Source organism: Oryza sativa, chromosome 4 (genome assembly GCF_034140825.1).
Source record: "Oryza sativa Japonica Group chromosome 4, ASM3414082v1".
NCBI lineage: Eukaryota > Viridiplantae > Streptophyta > Magnoliopsida > Poales > Poaceae > Oryza > Oryza sativa.
Genome location: NC_089038.1, coordinates 10,700,701 through 10,720,470, shown reverse-complemented (window position 1 = coordinate 10,720,470; position 19,770 = coordinate 10,700,701). Strand labels below are relative to the sequence as shown.

Genomic DNA, 19,770 nt, shown 5'->3' with positions numbered 1-19,770 from the left:
TCCGAATCGAACTCAAATCCACGGATTTCCAAACCGAATTGGCGATCGATTCCAAAAGGAAAAAGGTAGAGAAGATCCCGAAGATCATTTCCCCTCTACTAATTTCATCGGAAATGGAAAGGGGCGGCCGGATTTGGAAGGAGACGGCGGCGCGGCTTGGCTAGGGTTCGGCCGGCGGCCGGCCGAAGGTAGACGACAGGCCTGACAGGTGGGCCCCACCTGTCAGCGGCAGCGAGCGCGCGCGGGCTCGGCTAGACTTGGGCCGACTTGGGCCGACTTGGGCCGAGGAGGAGAGAGAGAGGGTTTTGGGCCGACTTTCGGCCCAAAGCCAAAAGAGAACTTTAAAAACCTTTTTCAATTTAAATTATTCATTAAATGCAATTCCATTTATTAAAAGTACTTCCTTAGCTCAAATAAATCCCAGAAAAATCTAGGAATTATAGAGTTAAGTAAAGTATTTAATGAAATTTTATCTGGCCCCATTTTATATTGGAATTTATTAATTAAAATTAGATCTTCTCTTCTAGGCTTTTAAAACAAATTCTAATAATTCCAATTAAACAACAATTTATATTTTTAGGATTTTTAGGGTGTGACAAACCTACCCCCCTTAAACAGAATCTCGTCCTCGAGATTCGGAAGAACTGGCGAACAGATGCGGATGAGCTGACTTCAATTCATCTTCTCGTTCCCAAGTTGATTCTTCTTCCGAGTGATTACTCCATTGGACTTTGCAAAAACGGATAACTCGATTTCTGGTTCTTCTCTCATCTATTTCCAAGATACGGATTGGTTTCTCAACATAGGTCAGATCCTCTTGGACTTCTATCTGTTCAAGATTAGCTTCTTCGGTAGGTACCCTTAAACACTTTTTCAATTGCGACACATGGAACACATTATGGACTCCTGCCAAAGATTGAGGTAACTCCAACTGATAAGCAACCTCTCCTCTTCTACTGACAATCTTGTAAGGTCCCACGAAACGCGGTGCCAATTTTCCTTTAGTGTGGTAACGATGAACCCCTCGAAGAGGCGTGACACGAAGGTACACATAATCTCCTTCTTCAAAGCTCAAATCTCTGCGGCGATTGTCGGCATAACTCTTATGGCGAGACTGAGCCACACGCAATCTTTCTTGAATGATTTTCACCTTTTCTTCTGCTTCCCTCATGATATCCATCCCGAAAACCTGACGTTCTCCCGTTTGATCCCACAAAAGTGGAGTGCGGCACTTCCGACCTTACAGTGCTTCGTAAGGAGCCATCTGAAGACTAGCTTGATAACTGTTGTTGTAAGAGAATTCCGCATAAGGTAGATTCTTATCCCAACTTCCACCGAAGTCTAAAGCACAAGCTCTCAACATGTCTTCCAAAATCTGATTTACCCTTTCGGTTTGTCCGTCTGTCTGCGGATGATAAGCAGTACTAAAGTTCAGCTTAGAACCCATCTCTTCCTGAAGCTTCTTCCAAAACTTTGAAGTAAACTGACTGCCTCGATCAGACACTATTTTCTTAGGGACGCTATGCAAACACACAATCCTTGCCATATACAATTCCGCCAACCGACTTCCGGAATAGGTTGTCTTTACTGGGATGAAATGAGCCACTTTGGTAAGTCTGTCGACTATCACCCAAATAGAGTCATGGCCTGATGACGTTCTGGGTAGACCAGTGATGAAATCCATACCGATTTCCTCCCACTTCCATTCAGGAATCTTCAAAGGCTGCAGCAAACCTGCGGGTTTCTGATGTTCTGCCTTGACTCGCTGACAAACATCACATACTGCTACGTATTCTGCGATTTCACGCTTCATACTTGCCCACCAAAATCTTTCCTTGAGATCCTGGTACATCTTGGTACTACCAGGGTGAATGGAGTATAAAGTATCATGAGCTTCTTTCAGAATTGCATCTTTTAAATCTTTGTTGTCGGGGACGCAGATTCTCTCGCCCAACCATACAGTTCCTTGCTCATCTTCCAAGAAACCGATAGCTTTCCTCTTCTCATATTCTTCTTGATTTCTTGAATATCAGGATCATTAATTTGGGCTTCTCTACCTTGATCAATTAGAGTGGACTTTGCTTCTAAGGCTGCAACGAAGCCTCTACTGACGATTCCCAGATTCAACCTTTCAAACTCCTTGCACAATTCCAAAGGCAACTGTCGTCCTTCCATAGCATCACAATAGCCTTTCCTGCTAAGGGCATCTGCTACGACATTAGCCTTTCTTGGATGATAATGAATTCCCAGGTCATAATCCTTAATTAATTCCAACCATCTCCGTTGTCTCATGTTCAAAACTGGCTGAGTAAAAATATACTTTAAACTCTTGTGATCAGTGTACACCTCTGTACGAGTACCGAAAAGATAATGACGCCAAATCTTCAACGCATGAACCACGGCAGCTAACTCAAGATCATGAGTAGGGTAGTTCTTCTGACGAGATGCATAGGCAACCACCTTCCCATCTTGCATCAGAACACAACCTAACCCAAGTTTGGATGCATCGCAATACACTTGGAAACCCTTCTTTGGATCAGGTAAAATCAAAATAGGAGCTGATATTAAGCGATTCTTCAACTCTTGAAAACTCTGCTCATATTCTTCTGACCACTTATACTTTACATCTTTTTGAAGCAGTCGTGTCATGGGCTTAGCAATCTTGGAGAAATTCTCTATGAATCGCCGGTAATATCCTGCGAGACCTAGGAAACTGCGAATCTCGGAAACTGTCTTCGGTTGTTTCCAGTTGGTTACGGATTCCACGTTACTAGGATCGACGGCAACTCCTCCTGCTGAGATGAAGTGTACAAGGAACTTCACTTCAGACAACCAAAATTCACACTTGCTAAACTTGGCATACAGTTGATGTTCTCGCAGCTTCTCTAATGCAAGACGAAGATGTTCTTCATGCTCTTCTTTAGTTCGGGAATATATGAGAATGTCATCAATAAAGACAACCACAAACTTATCCAGGTATTCCATGAACACCTTGTTCATCAAGTTCATGAAGAATGCAGGGGCATTGGTAAGTCCAAAAGACATAACAGTACATTCAAACAACCCATACCTAGTGGTAAAAGCTGTCTTAGGTATATCTTCCTCTTTAATCCTTAACTGGTGATACCCTGATTGAAGATCTATCTTAGAGAAAACGGTAGCACCTTTAAGTTGATCAAACAAATCGTCAATTCTAGGCAGGGGATACTTATTCTTGATAGTCACATCATTAAGTGCGCGATAGTCCACACACATCCTCTGGGTATGGTCTTTCTTTTCTGCAAAGATAACAGGGGCTCCCCATGGAGATTAACTCGGTCTGATGTATCCCTTTTGAAGCAAATCGTCGACTTGCCTTTTGACTTCTGCCAATTCATTGGCTGCCATTCTATATGGTCGCTTATGGATCGGAGTGGTTCCTGGTACCAAATCTATTCTGAACTCTATATCCCTTTTAGGCGGCATACCAGGTAAATCGTCTGGGAACACATCGGGATATTCCTGTACTATGGGAATCTCTTCCAAAGCTATTTGGTTCAGACTTGACCTTAAAGATTCAGAAGACAATGCATGAACAGTTACAACTCGACCATAATTGTTGGTGAGAGTTACTTTTCTGTTGGCACAGTCTATCACACCCTTATGCCTGGCTAACCAGTCCATCCCTAGGATGACATCAAGGTCTTTGGATTCTAACAGGATAAGATTGGCCAGAAATGGTACTTCTTGAATTTCTATTCTGACAGAGGGGCTACGTTGCAAAGAGAGTGCTTGATTACTTGGGGTACTAACCATCAAAGGACGTCTAAGATCTTCTACTTCCATCCCATGATTTCCCGCAAAACTCATGGATAAAAATGAATGTGTAGCACCAGAATCGAAAAGCACTGTTTGTCACGCCCGGAATTTCTATCCAAAATTCCAAACGCTTACATGTGTGGGAACCCTCGTCCAGGAATCAGCCGAGGTACACAATAACAAATTGATAATAGAGTACAATTATTACTCTAATTAATAAGCGAATAAAATGTCATTACAGAGGTAGATAGTTCCTCTCAATCAATAAAGATCTAAGCAGCGGAAAATAAGATAAACGGCGCAGACGGCTCCACTCCACAGGCAGCTTGACCAGGGCTACACCTAATCCTCCACACCATCAGCATCATTGTAGAACTCTTCCTCTGATGAATGATTGCAAGGTGAGTATATGACATACTCAGCAAGCCACGCAGCAAATATGCAAGTGCACAAGGATACCAAAGGATGGCATAGTAGGGTTTCATTTGCGAAAGCAGCATTTAGCAAACATTTGAAAATTTAATAAAACGGTTAAGTAATAATTAAACAATATTAATCTAACGCTATACAACATACCCTGTTGCATAGGCCCAACCATTCTGAACAACCATACCCGGCTGTACAGATCTATCTCCAAACCAGGAATATACCATTCCAAACCAGGAGCTAATCAAATTATTACCAGATATAGCATCTTCTATTATGATGAGAAGTATGAGATTAATCACGAAAAACATTGTTAGACCCGCCCATAACCGCGGGCACGGCTATTCGAATAGTTTTACTCTGATCAGAGGTGTACCACTGTACCCACAAGACACAGCCCCACATCATGTCACCATGTGCCTCAATAGCACCACGGTACCTCGGAAAGGAGCTGTGATAATACCCCTCGCACAACACAATCCACTACAGCGCACCTTTCCTGGATCATAATCACCCCCTTATAAACAAGGCATGGACTCCCCAGCGACCCCCTTGGGCTTATCTCCGCCACTTCTCAGTCTGGTGCCCCGCAATGAACCATGCTATACAAAAGGTAAAGCCGTTGCCCACGCTGGCTTGTGGTTGGCACGGTTAATGTTTCACAACCGAAACTCGTGAACCGGTCCTTAATTGTCATGAGCACGACCATCAAAACCAGGTGCTCACAACCCACCATTATCAAGTTTTAGTTGGCACATTAATTAATTATCCAATCACGATTGACCATCGTGAGCTACCATTATCAAGTCCATCATTAAGTAGTAGTGAAACATTAGTTATCCCAATTGTGTGCTAATGTTTCTAAGCATGGCTAAGCAATTATATCTAATACATCTAGTTGAACCAATATATAAATCCAACTAGTCGAATTATAATAACCCATGGTATCAAGGAATAAAGTAATCAAGAACAAAAGGGCTATAACAAACAATAGGTTAATTCCACCCAATGACATTCGAAAATAAATGCAATAGTTGAATAGAAACAATAGCTTTAAACGGGATCAACATGCTCAAAGGGTTGTTTGGGATCTGTGTGACTTGCCTTGCTGGCCTTGGAACTCTCCGGAAACGTCGGAATCTAAACAGAAAAGAGCAAAATCACCAAAACAGCACATAGACAAGCATGAACAGTACATGTGGATATTTTTAACATGTAGATCTCAATTTTAGAAAAATTTAGAGACTTGAACCAACTAAATCCGAGCTAAGATGAATTAGTTATGAATTTTTGAAGATTAAATCGGATTAAAACACTTATATTGATTTTAATTGAATTATGACGCAATAATGAATTATTTTTGAAAAGGAAAAGGGAATTATTGCGTCAGCGGCTAGGGTTTGCGGTGGACGGGGCGCACGGCAGCGGTTCACGGGAAAGAACGGCCGAGATCGATCCATCCAAAACGGACGGCCGAGATCGATCGGGTCTACGGCGGCTCACGGCAGACGGCCACGATGACGTCAGCGACGACGTCACCACCGGCGGCGGCTCGGGCAGCGCAACCTCGCCGGCGAACGACGGCGCGATGACGAGAACAGAGGGCACCAGGACGTAGAGCGCGACGCGGCGAACTCACCGGTGACCAAAGCAACGGCGGAAGATCAACGGATGGCGACGGCGACGAGGAAGAAGCGGCGGCGCTCTTCGGCTTGACGACGACGACGGTGCTCCGGCGGTCTACAGCGGCGGCGAAGGGGTGGACTAGGACGGCGACGCGACGGCGACCACGATGGCGACCATCCCGAGCGACGACGACGACTGGAGCGACGGCGAAGCACGGCTGGAGCGACGGCGACGACAACGGCACAAGGTTACACGGCGCTAGGGCGCTTCCGACGGCGAGAGACGAAGGTGAGGGTGGCGGCGGGTAGAGGAGACACCGGGGATCCTTTTATAGGGGCAAGGAGGCGGCGGCGAAGGCCCACGGCGACCGACGACGCGAAGGAAACCTCGGGGTTCGGAGGAAAGAGACCGATCCAATTCGACCTCGAATCCACGAACTTCCAAAGCGATTTAGAGGATGATTCCAAAAGAGAAAAGGTAGAGAAGATCCCAAAGATCGTTTCCCCTCAATTGATATCACCGGAAACGGAAAGGATCGGCCGAATTTGGAAGGAGACAGCGGCGGCTCGGCGCTAGGGTTTCGGGCGGCGGCAGCCGGAGGAAGACGACGACCTGACAGGCGGGCCCCACCTGTCAGCGAGCGAGGGCGCGCGCGCGGCTGCGTTGGACTGGGCCGACTTGGGCCGGGGAGAGAGAGAGAGAAGGTTTTGGGCCGACTTTCGGCCCAAAGCCAAAAGAGACTTTTAAAAACCTTTTTCAATTTAAATTATTCATGAAATGTAATTCCATTTATTAAAAATACTTCCTTAGCTCAAATAAATCCCAGAAAAATCTAGGAATTATAGAATTAAGCAAAGTATTTAATGAAATTTTATCTGGCCCCATTTTATATTGGAATTTATTAATTAAAATTAGATCTTCTCTTCTAGGCTTTTTAAAATAAATTCTAATAATTCCAATTAAACAACAATTTATATATTTTGAATTTTTAGGGTGTGACACTGTTGCAGGAACTGAGTTGACAAGGAACGTACCCAAAATCACATCTGGAGCACCTTGAGCTTCTGCAGCAGCAACATGATTGACACGGGCCTTTGATGCTGGTGCGGTAGAGTTGCTCTGGGCAGGGACAACCTTCACGCGTCGGGGCTTCGGACACTTGTCAGAGTAATGTCCTGGGTCTCCACAGTTGAAGCACACCCCGGGCTTGCTGCCTTGCTCCCTCTTGGCAGGCTGTGGCTGTGTTGGAGCTGCACCAGGGTGTGGAGCTTGATTGCGGATGTTGTTGCCAGCATTGTTGTTGAAGAACTGACGCTGCGGACGAACAACAGACGAAGAACCTCCCTGTGGCATGGACTGGGGTCCTAAAGTAAGACGCGGCCTCTGACTATTCCCCTGTTGTGCCTTGAAGTGAGCAATCTGGCGTTTCTTCTGCTCCATGCGGTTGTTCTTTTCCTCCTGGCGAATAGCCTTATCCACTAACTTCTGGAAATCATGATAATCCCCAGTCATGAGTGGGTAAGAAAGCTCATCATTAAGTCCTTTCAAGAACCTCTCCTGGCACTCTTCATCAGTGCGCACATCTTCCGGAGCATAACGAGCCAGACGGTTGAACTCGTGCAGATACTCGGTGACCGTGCGAGATCCCTGGTTGAGCGACCTGAATTCCTTCTTCTTGAGAGACACCACTCCCGATGGTATATGCGTCTTCCGGAAAGCAGCGGTGAATTCAAGCCAAGTGATAGGTTCAGCAGTAGTTCTGTTAAGGCGGAAGTGATCCCACCACTCAGAGGCAGGGCCATGCAGCTGGTGTGATGCAAATGAGACCTTCTCCTGATCAGTGCACTGAAGCAAATCCAACTTCTTCTCTATGGCGTGCAACCAATCACCAGCTTCAATAGGATTAGTGGTGCTAGAGAAAGTGGGCAGCCTCACACGAAGAAATTCTGCTAACTTGTTCTGGGGAGGTGCATGGTTATTTCCCTAGTTCTGCTGGTTCTGGAGTTGCTGCATCATCATGTTCATAAGCTGTGCCTGTTGAGCCAGGACTTGGGCAAGTGTGGGATTCTCTCTATTGTTGTTGTTATTGTTGATGTTGGGACCATTCTCGTTGCTGCGAGTGAGCACCATCTGGCATGGGCAGGATCACAAGAAGAGAAACCGGGGAAAACTACTTAGGGCAGAGAATTAATTCTTCTACTAATTTAACTTTTATTGCGACCATGAGCCGTCGGAGCACATCACCCAGAATTGTTCGGCGGGCTCGGTGTCGGGGGCAAGTACCGGTGTCCATTCGGCTACGAAGTCGGCTAGCACCTGAGACTTGATAGCAGAGCGTGCAACAAAATGTAAGTCGAACGGGGATAGCTCTGCCACCCACTTGCTGAGCCGGCCAGTGACTTCCTTGCCTCGGAGTATTTCGCCTAAGGGGTACTGTGATGGCACTATGACTTTGTGAGCCTGGAAGTAGTGCTTAAGCTTGCGCGAAGCCATCCCAGGGTGTAAGCGAGCTTTTCCATTTCAATGTACCTTGTCTTCACTCCTTGCAGCGCTTCGGAGACGAAGTAGACTGGTTTTTGTCCGAACTCTGTTTCCTGGACGAGGGCAGCACTGACGACCACTGGCGAAGCTGCTAAGTTTAATAGCAGTTCGCTTCCTGGGGGTGAGCTTATCAGAGCTGGCAGGTTTTGCAAGTATTGCTTTAGCTCGTCGAATGCTGCTTGGCACTCTGGTGTCCAATTAAACTTTCCTGCGCCCCGGAGGGTTTTGAAGAAGGGCAAACCTCTTTCGGCTGCCTTTGAGAGGAATCGACTGAGTGCCGCAATTCGGCCTGCAAGCTTTTGTACTTCATGTACGCTTGACGGAGGCTTCATTTGCTGGATGGCATTGATTTTCTCGGGATTCGCCTCGATGCCTCTTTTGGAAACAAGGAAACCCAACAACTTGCCCGCGCGGACGCCGAAAACGCACTTCTCCGGATTCAGCCTTATGCCTGTTGTACGCAAGCTGTCGAATGTCTCCTGTAGGTCGATCGCATGGTCGAAAGCCTTTCGAATTTTTACGACGATGTCGACGACGTAAGCTTCCACATTCCGCCCCAACTACTTGCCAAGGACCTTGTAGACCAGCCTGGCGAAAGTTGCTCCGGCGTTCCTTAAGCCGAAAGGCATCCTGAGGTGACAAAATGTGCCGAATGGAGTGATGAAAGATGTTTTGGGGATGTCGAGCGGGTTCTTGTGGATCTGGTGGTAACCGGAATATGCATCCAGGAAACTCATGAGCTTGCATCCAGCTGTTGAATCCACGAGCTGGTCGATTCGCGGCAAGGGGAAGTCGTCTTTCGGACATGCTTTGTTCAGGTCTGTGAAATCGACACACATGCGCCATTTGCCGTTTGACTTCCGCACCAGCACTGGATTCGCCAACCACTCCGGATGGTCAATCTCTTGGATAACCCCCGCCCTGAGCAATTTTTGTACTTCGGCTTTCGCTGCTTCTTGGCGATCGGCAAACATCTTGCACAACTTTTGTTTTCTTGGCTTAACGTCCGGCTTGACTGCTAGGTGATGCATGATGAGATCCGCCGGGACACCCCCCACCTCGTCAGGGCTCCAGGCGAAGATATTGATGTTCCTTTTTAGCACCTCCAGGATACTCTCAACTTCTTCTTCGCCCATGTCGCCCCCTAGTGAAACGAGCTTTGTGGGGTCGGCGTCATCAATCTGCACTTTTGTTATTTTGCCATGAGGGGTGGGCTTTGGCGTGTGCTTCGGCCATTCATGTGGTTCGGTCTCAACACTGTGCACTACTCTGTTGATTATGGCTAGATCGCCTTTTGAAGCGGCCGAAGGTTGAAGCCCCTTGACTACTATCACCCCTGTTGGGCCGAGCATCTTGAGCTTGAGATAATTGTGGTGGGAAATGGCTTCGAACTTGTTCAGGGTTGCACGGCCGAAGATGGCGTTGTAGTGGTATGGGATGTCGACGATGTCGAACAGTATTTGCTCTTCGCGTTTGTTCTCCCCCGAGCCAAAGGCTATCAGCAAAAATGCTTGGCCGAGAACTTGAACTGCCTCTCCGCCGAAACCACGGAGCGATGCTGGTGCTGGGGTAAGGGCTTGGGTAGGCAACCCCATCTTGGCATATGCTTCGGCGAAGATGACATCGGCCGAACTCCCTCCGTCGACCAGGATTCGTCGAACTTCGAACCCAGCTATCTCAGCTGAGATTACCAGGGGATCTTGATGCGGGAACATAACTTCTTCTGCGTCTTCCGGCCCAAAAGAAATTAGCTGGTTCTGATACTGCGGCACCCCTTCACCTGCCGAAGTGATGCTGTGGACCATACGGATCTGCATCTTCTTCTGCCGTTTGGACAACTGGCTTGGTGGATCAGCCCTTGTAATCACTTGGATTACCCTTCGCTGAACATCTTGGCGTTGTTCGGCTGGGGGTGCTTGCTCCTGAATTGCTTCGCGGGATGCTTCGACAATTGTTCCCTGCTGCGGCCTTGGGTCTTGCGCGTTGCCACGTTGCCTAATGTTTCGGCATTGCTCCGTGGTGTGCGAAGAGTGTCCGTGAAAGGCGCAGTAGAGGTCTTTTCGGACCTTCTTGCGGGCTGGCTGCTGATGGTTGCTCGCTTGCTGGGCATCGAACCCCTTGCGGAGGGCTTGCACCTCTTCGATCGCCATCACAGCTTTGCCCACACGGTCTGTTCTGAACTTTCTCCAAGTTATGGGGGCCTGGCCTTGTGTCACACCCTGAAAATTTAAAATATATAAATTGTTGTTTAAATGGAATTATTAGAATTTATTTTAAAAGCCTGGAAGAGAAGATCTATTTTTTAATTAATAAATTCCAATATAAAATGGGGCCAGATAAAATTTCATTAAATACTTTGCTTAATTCTATAATTCCTAGATTTTTGTGGGATTTATTTGAGCTAAGGAAGTATTTTTAATAAATGGAATTGCATTTCATGAATAATTTAAATTGAAAAAGGTTTTAAAAAGTCTCTTTTGGCTTTGGGCCGAAAGTCGGCCCAAAACCGCTCTCTCTCTCCTCGGCCCAGCCCGGCCCAGTCCGCCGCCGCGCGCGCGCGCGTCCGCTCGCTGACGGGTGGGGCCCACCTGTCAGGGTCGTCGTCAACCTCCGGCCGCCGCCGCCCGAAACCCTAGTTTCGCACCGCCGCCGTTCCTTTCCAAATCCGGCCGTTCCTTTCCTTTTCCGGTGAAATTGATAGAGGGGAAATGATCCTCGGGATCTCCTCTACCTTTTCCCCTTTGGAAACATCGGCTAATTCGTTTTGGAAGTTCGTGGAATCGAGTTCGATTCGGATCGGCCTCTTTCCTTCGAACCCCGAAGTTTCCTTCTCGTCGCCGGCCGCCGTGGGCCTTCGTCGCCGCCTCCGAGCCCCTTTAAAAGGTTCCCCGAGCTCTCCTCTACCCGCCGCCACCTTCGCCTTCGCCTCTCGTCGTCCGTAGTGCCCTAGCGCCGTGTAGCTTTGAGCCGCCGTCGTCGCCGTCGCTCCAGCCGTGCGCCGCCGCCGTTCCGGTCATCGCCGTCGCTCGGGAAGACCGCCGTCGTGATCGCCAAGTCGTCGCCGTCCTCGTCCGCCCCTTTGCCACCGCCGAAGACCGCCGGAGCACCGCCGTCACCGTCGACCCGAAGACCGCCGCCGCTTCAACCTCGTAGCCGTCGCCGTCCGTTGGTCTTCCGCCGCTCCTTTGGTCACCGGTGAGTTCGCCGCGTCGCGCTCTACCCGTTGGTGCCTTCCGTTCGCGCCGCCGTGCCGTCGTTCGCCGGCGAGCATGCAAGCCCGAGCCGCCGAGCCGCCGCCGCCGGTGGTGACGTCATCGCCGACGTCATCGTCGCCCTCTCCCGTGCGCCGCCGTGGACCCGATTGATCTCGGCCGTCCGTTTTGGATGGATTGATCTCGGCCGTCCGTTCACGTGAACCGTCGCCCGTGCGCCCGGTCCGCCGAAACCCTAGCCGCTGACGCAATAAATCCCCTTTTTCTTTTCAAAAATAATTCATTATTGCGTCATAATTCAATTAAAATCCATATAAGTGTTTTAATCCGATTTAATCTTCAAAAATTCATAACTAATTCATCTTAGCTCCGATTTAGTTGGTTCAAGTCTCTAAATTTTTCTAAAATTGAGATCTACATGTTAAAAATATCCACATGTACTGTTCATGCTTGTTTATGTGCTGTTTTGGTGTTTTTGCTCTTTTCTGTTTAGATCCCGTCGTTTCCGGAGAGTCCGTTTTCGCCGGAGAAGAGTTTGAAGAGTTCCAAGGCCAGCAAGGAAAGTCACACAGATCCCAAACAACCCTTTGAGCATGTTGATCCTATTTAAAGCTATTGCTTTTATTCAACTATTGCATTTATTTTCGAATGTCATTGGGTGGAATTAACCTATTGTTTGCTATAGCCCTTTTGTTCTTGATTACTTTATTCCTTGATACCTTGGGTTATTACAATTTGACTAGTGGAGCTTTATTTATATTGGTTCAACTAGATATTAGATATAATTGCTTAGCTATGCTTAGAAACATTAGCACACTATTGGGATAACTTATGACTCACTGTTATTTAATGATGGCTTAATGATAGTTCACGATGGTCAATCGTGATTGATTAATTAATTAATGTGCCAACTAAAACCTGATAATGGTGGGTTGTGAGCACATGGTTTTGATGGTCGTGCTCATGACAATTAAGGACCGGTTCACGAGTTTCGGTTGTGAAACATTAACCGTGCCAACCACAAGCCAGCGTGGGCAACGGCTTTATCTTTTGTATAGCATGGTTCATTGCGGGGCACCAGACTGAGAAGTGGCGGAGATAAGCCCACGGGGGTCGCTGGGGAGTCCATGCCTTGTTTATAAGGGGGTGATTATGATCCAGGAAAGGTGCGCTGCAGTGGATTGTGTTGTACGAGAGGTAATGTCACAACTCCTTTCCGAGGTACCGTGGTGGTATTGAGGCACATGGTGACATGATGTGGGGTTGTGTCTTGTGGGTACAGTGGTACACCTCTGATCAGAGTAAAACTATTCGAATAGCCGTGCCCGCGGTTATGGGCGGGTCTAACAATGTCTTTCGTGATTAGTCTCACACTTCTCACCATAATAGAAGATGCTATAACTGGTAATAATTTGATTAGCTCCTGGTTTGGAATGGTATATTCCTGGTTTGGAGATAGAACTGTGCAGCCGGGATGGTTGTTCAGAATGGTTGGGCCTATACAACAGGGTATGTTGTATAGCGTTGGATTAATATTGTTTAATACTTAACTGTTTTATTAAATTCTCAAATGTTTGCTAAATGCTGCTTTTGCAAATGGAACCCTATTATGCCATCCTTTGTTATCCTGTGCACTTGCATATTTGCTGCGTGGCTTGCTGAGTATGTCATATACTCACCTTGCAATCATTCATCAGAGGAAGAGTTCTACAGTGAAGCTGATGGTGTGGAAGATTAGGTGTAGCCCTGGTCAAGCTGCCTGTGGAGTGGAGCCGTCTGCGCCGTTTATTTTATTTTCCGCTGCTTAGATCTTTATTGATTGAGAGGAACTATCTACCTCTGTAATGACATTTTATTCGCGTATTAATTAGAGTAATAATTGTACTCTATTATCAATTTGTTATTGTGTGCCTCGGCTGATTCCTGGACGAGGGTTCACACACATATAAGCGTTTGGAATTTTGGAAAGAAATTCCGGGCGTGACAAGTTGGTATCAGAGCTTCCTTGACCCTAGGTTATGCCAAATGGTTACCCATAGAAGCCCTCTAAAAATATTGGAAAAGTAGAACTGTTCTCCTCCCTTTCTCTTTTAATTAAACCAAACTAATGGCACATGCACTTCATAATCTCTTTTATTGGTTCTCATTCAAAATTTATTCCAGTGTTATTAGTACTGTACATCTATTACTGTACTAATGGCTCATTTTATCAGCAAAAGTTTTACAATATTGTTTCATTTAATCTTGCTGCAATAAAATAAAGTTAGCATGTTGATTTTATAACTTTCTTTTATTTCTTTTGAAACCTGTTATTCAAAAGTACAAAATTTGTGACCTTGTTTCCAACTGTTTCAACTTATCTTGCAAGCTTGGTTTATTTTATTTACTTACCTTTTTACTTTGATTTTCTAAACTTTATTCAAATTAATCCAAAAACTTGTGCTATTAATTGGATAAATGTCTTAACTCCCTCCTTTCACTTGTCTTTAGATGCTGCGCTACAAGCCTGAGTACCTATTTGGTGTTGAGGGTTTTGTTCAGGAGTTGCGTACGATGTCCTTTGTCATAGGATTTGGGACTGCCCCTTTTTATGCCCAGATTCCTCATGATCGCCATGAAGAGAAGTGCCGAGTCAAAGTCACTCTGAACAGTAATAGTGAAGATATCCCCTCAGTGATGTTCGAAGCTGGAGGAAGAAACTACATCCATGCATGTCAGGAGGGGGCAAGGATCGCCATAGGAGAGCTCCGCGATCGCTACAGTGATCAGTTGGCCGACACGGAGTATCGCTACCATCCTCGTCAACCACAGGGAAGTGACCGTGGCAGCTACCTAGAGACTGAAGGAATTGAGAATGATGCTACCACAAGGCATTTGGTTGAGATGCTGTGGGCTATGGATGAAAGTCGTGCGGAGACTGTGTTAGCAGCTCAAGATCGTGAAGACCGGAACCGTGGTAAGATTTGCAAGCTAGAAGACAAGGTGGATCGTTTGGAGAAGGAACTAGCCGCATTGAAGGGAGAAGCACCACCGCAGAAGGCCAGGATTCGTCTTACCGCAAGGAAGAGAGCCCTATTTGTCCCTCGCTACCAATTGGCGCCAAAGGTCCGTGTGGTAGAGAAAGAAGTTACCCCAGCCCTAGCGGATCCTCCGGTCATCAACATAAGTGATGATGAAGAAGAAGAATCGAAGCGCACCCATTCCAAGATCGAGTGGGTAGCAACTCAAGATGATGAAGACGAGCCGAATGAGCCTTCAATCGACCTCCGATGCTCGGAAGAATTAGAGTGACTTGTTAAGTCGTTGTTTTAGATCGTTGTGTTAGTTTGCTTGTTTTAAGTTTGGTTATGTGTGTGGGTCTTGCATGTGATTTACATCAGTGGTGGGATGTAAGTGCATGCGTTTGTCTGCTTTTGAGTGTTAGGGAGTTGGTGAGTTTAGTGGTGTGAGAGTCTTCAGTTTTGTAATAATGAAACTCAGTTAAGATCAATAAAAGTTAAAGTAATTCTCTGTCCTAAGTAGTTTCCCCCGGTTTCTCTTCTTGTGCCCTGTCCATGCCAGATGGTGAATACTCGCAGCAACGGGATTGGCCCCAACAACAACAATAACAGTAACAATGAAGGAAACCCAACTCTTGCCCAAGTCCTGGCTCAACAGGCACAGCTTATGAACATGATGATGCAGCAACTCCAGAACCAGTAGAACCAGGGAAATAACCATGCACCTCCCCAGAGCAAGTTAGCATAATTTCTTCGTGTGAGGCCACCTATTTTCTCTAGCACCACTAATCCTGTTGAAGCTGGTGATTGGCTGCATGCCATAGAGAAGAAGTTGGATTTGCTTCAGTGCACCGATCAGGAGAAGGTCTCATTTGCATCACACCAGCTGCATGGCCCTGCCTCTGAATGGTGGGATCATTTCCGCCTGAATAGGACTACTGCGGAACCTATCACTTGGCTTGAATTCACCGCTGCTTTCCGGAAGACGCATATACCATCGGGAGTGGTGTCTCTCAAGAAGAAGGAGTTCAGGTCGCTCACTCAGGGATCTCGCTCTGTTACGGAGTATCTGCACGAGTTCAATCGTCTGGCTCGTTATGCTCCGGAAGATGTGCGCAATGATGAAGAGCGCCAGGAAAAGTTCTTGGAAGGACTTAATGATGAGCTTTCTTACCCACTCATGACTGGAGATTATCATGATTTCCAGAAGTTGGTGGATAAGGCTATTCGTCAGGAGGACAAGTACAACCGTATGGAGCAAAAGAAACGTCGGATTGCTCAATTCAAGACACAACAGGGGAATAATCAGAGGCCGCGTCTTACTTTAGGACCCCAGCCCATGCCACAGGGAGGTTCTTCATCCGTTGTTCGTCCGCAGCATCAGTTCTTCAACAACAATGCTGGCAACAACATCCGCAATCAAGCTCCACGTCCTGTTGCAGCTCCAACACAGCAACAGCCTTTCAAGAGGGAGCAAGGCAGCAAGCCCGTAGTGTGCTTCAACTGTGGAGACCCAGGACATTATGCTGACAAGTGTCCGAAGCCCCGACGCGTGAAGGTTGTCCCTGCCCAGAGCAACTCTACCGTACCAGCGCCAAAGGCTCGTGTCAATCATGTCGCTGCTGCAGAAGCTCAAGATGCTCCAGATGTGATTTTGGGTACGTTCCTTGTTAACTCAGTTCCTGCAACAGTGCTTTTCGATTCTGGTGCTACACATTCATTCTTATCTATGAGTTTTGCGGGAAATCATGGGATGGAAGTAGAAGATCTTAGACGTCCTTTGATGGTTAGTACCCCAAGTAATCAAGCACTCTCTCTGCAACGTAGTCCCTCTGTCAGAATAAAAATGGAACCCTATTATGCCATCCTTTGTTATCCTGTGCACTTGCATATTTGCTGCGTGGCTTGCTGAGTATGTCATATACTTACCTTGCAATCATTCATCAGAGGAAGAGTTCTACAGTGAAGCTGATGGTGTGGAGGATTAGGTGTAGCCCTGGTCAAGCTGCCTGTGGAGTGGAGCCGTCTGCGCCGTTTATTTTATTTTCCGCTGCTTAGATCTTTATTGATTGAGAGGAACTATCTACCTCTGTAATGACATTTTATTCGCGTATTAATTAGAGTAATAATTGTACTCTATTATCAATTTCTTATTGTGTGCCTCGGCTGATTCCTGGACGAGGGTTCACACACATGTAAGCGTTTGGAATTTTGGATAGAAATTCCGGGCGTGACACCTTGCCTTGGCGATTGTCCTTGGATCGCCGGCTGAGACTGGCGAACAGAGAGGGGAGGTGGTTCGACAACTTGAGCTTGTGCTTGAGCTTGAGCGGCGGCGACGGAGGCTTTGTCGTACTCAGCTTGTATAGCTTGTCGTCGCTTGGAATCCTCCTCTCCCCTTGCGAACCCATCAATGATGCGAAGTAGGTGCTCGAGCGTCTGTGGCTCCTTGTTGGCGATTTTTTTTGTGAGTTCGCCCTCGAGCAGACCGGCCAAAGCGGCGTTTATAACCGACGCCTCGGTTATGTCTTGAACTTGGCACCGGGCTTGCGAGAAGCGACGCATGTATTCCCTTATCGACTCCCCCGGCCTTTGGCGAATGCCGAGGAGGTGTTGCTGCGTCTTCGGCTCCTCATAGGTTCCTCGAAAGTTAAGGACAAAAACATCGCGCAATTGCTCCCATGAGTAAATGCTATTGGCTGGTAAATTGAAATACCAAGAACGGGCAATGCCGTCTAGAGCGAGATGTATTACCTTTGCTTTGGTATTTTCGTCACCATGAGCCGCTTCGATCGCTGACTCATAGATGGAGAGGAACTCCTTCGGGTCAGTTTCGCCTGAATAGCGCGAGACGGGTGGGAACTTGAACTGTGGTGGGATTGGACGAGTCTTGATTCCCCCACTCAGCGGTAGCCCCTTTTCGCCTCCCGCCCTGTTTACTGCACTTTGCTGCAGGTACGGTGTGGCGAAGGGCAAAATCACAGCTTGTGCGTGAGGTTGCGCCATGGCATTCGACTGTCTGGTTCCAACTGGAGGTACTTGCTGAGCCGCCATGGATGGGTCATAAATTGGCTGTGACCACGTCGCGGCAGCTTGGATTGGTGCTTGGTTTGTTCCGAAGCCTGGAGTTGGAGCTTGCTACCGAACGGTTGGTGCCTGAGCAGCATTGACGAAGTCGAACTACAGTTCTTGCTTCCATGGCGAAACTCCCAAGTCCGGCTGAATCGGTGGCAACCAATTAGGCACACCTTAGCTTGTATTCCCCTCCGGGTAGGCCCATGGGGATGTACTTGAAATGCAGTAGGGTTGATTGAGTTGCTGAAGGAAAGCTTGGAGTTGCGCCTGCAAGGCCGAAGCCCCTTTCGCCACCGTTTGTGAATGCACTGCGGCGGCCGATTGCTGCCCGGCGAAGTACACCGGCGCTTGTGCGGCTTGTGGCGGAATGGGCTGGGTCGTGGCTTGCGGATGGACTTGAGAAGGGACATAGGCTGCCGAATACTTAAGGATTGGGGCCGACGTGGCCTTGGCCCGCCTCGCCGCCTCGTATGCTCGTTGTTGCTCTTGCATTTGGCGAAGCATGTCTTGGAGCCGTGTCATGTTCTACTGCATGGCTTCCATGTCGGCTTCGGCTTGTGCTTCAGGGTCGGTGCTGACCTGGGCCTGTACAACGACGGGCGCAGTTGGGGCCGCTACCGGTTGCGATGGAGCGGCTTAGGGCACCACCAGTTGGCTTGTCGAAAGGATCTCCGCCCTGGTCTGGAGTGCCCTTGCCGCCGCAGCCATCGCCACGTCGGCCGCGTTCGGCACTTGCTCGGAGGTTGCGGGGGCCGAAGGCGGTTGTGATGGCGCTTGTCCTCCTCCATCTTCAGCCGCGGGCGCCGAAGGCTCTGCTCCTTCCTCGGCGGCCATGTCCAGTCCGGCGTCGCTTTCCTTCCGCCTGGCAACCTTCTCCTTCATGACCCTCTTCGGTGGCATTCACTCTCAGTGGTTTCGCTCGGAGGTCCCCATGGTCGGTGCCAGCTGTTGTCGAAATGACAACTGCATACGTCGAAGGACGTGGTTACTCAACAATGGTTGGAAGGAAACGAAGTGTATTGAATTTTGAATTTCTTCTTTTTTTTCGGGGATCCCCTCCATTACATGGCCCTAGGGGACTATTTATAGCCCCATTACAGGTTCTTACTACTAGAGTTTAGGTTGTACAGGGGAATTTACATGGCTACCCTTATGAAAGGGACATTTACAGGGGTACATAATGTTATAGGGGCTCATGGGCCCCTGATGGGTCGTCTGGCGATCGCCGGCCTTGTGGCCCTTAGGCTTGATGGGCCAGAAAGGCTTCCTCGGCCCTTGCGGGGGCGAACTTGCCATGGCGAAGTCCTCTTCCTTCGGCAGATAGTCTTCGCCCTGAACCCTTCGCCTGAGACGCCTCTGGCCTGGCAGGGCACTCATACGACTCTTCGCCTCACGCCGTTCTTGCCCCATAGCCTTCGCCACGGGTTTCGGCAGATCTGGTCGAAGGGCCTCATGCCATCCGCCAACATAGAACATTTTGGATTTTTCACATATTTCTGTGTTTAATTGCATAACGTGTACTTTGTATAGATGATTGCTTAATCGGTGAAGAAGTGATTTAGGTGCTGACATTTTCCTGATTCAAGGCAAGTCCCACCTCCCTCTCTTTGATCACTTTGAACCTATGTCTTCGAGGTTATTGAAAATGTTTGCAAATCTTGCATGTCGATTGTACACTAATAAATTAAAATTTTGTTAAACTTGTTAGATAAACTCCTATTATTTGCATTATCACCTTAACTCCATATATATCCATATTCCTCATTCTTAACCTTAGGAACAATATGACTATACCACTTTATATATGAGTTTTGGTGACACTAGGTTACTATAAAGCTTAGCCATGCTTAGAATGGTCTTCCTTGTCATTATGGGCTCATTACAAACATGAAAATTGATTTTTAATTAATCTAGACAGAACTTTAATAGTTGTGATTTTGATAAATAAAATGGTGGAAAACATGGATTTTAGGTTTGGGCCTCAAGTGGTGCACATATGGTGATTAGTTGTGTACCGATAGGGGGAGAGTGTGCCCAAACCGACCTAAGGACTTCACTCAATGTCAGTTCATTTCGTATATAGTGCAACCACA

At 47.5% G+C, this 19,770-nt stretch overlaps 1 long non-coding RNA gene across 1 annotated transcript in view; it reads left to right on the top strand.

Annotated features, from left to right (window-relative positions):
* Window positions 1-19,426, top strand: part of LOC136355979 (uncharacterized) — a 35,073-nt gene extending 15,647 nt beyond the window's left edge. Inside the window, exon 3 of the long non-coding RNA XR_010740591.1 lies at window positions 19,208-19,426. This is a non-coding gene — a long non-coding RNA (uncharacterized lncRNA). The remainder of the gene's footprint in view (window positions 1-19,207) is intronic.
* Window positions 19,427-19,770: the final 344 nt, after the last annotated feature.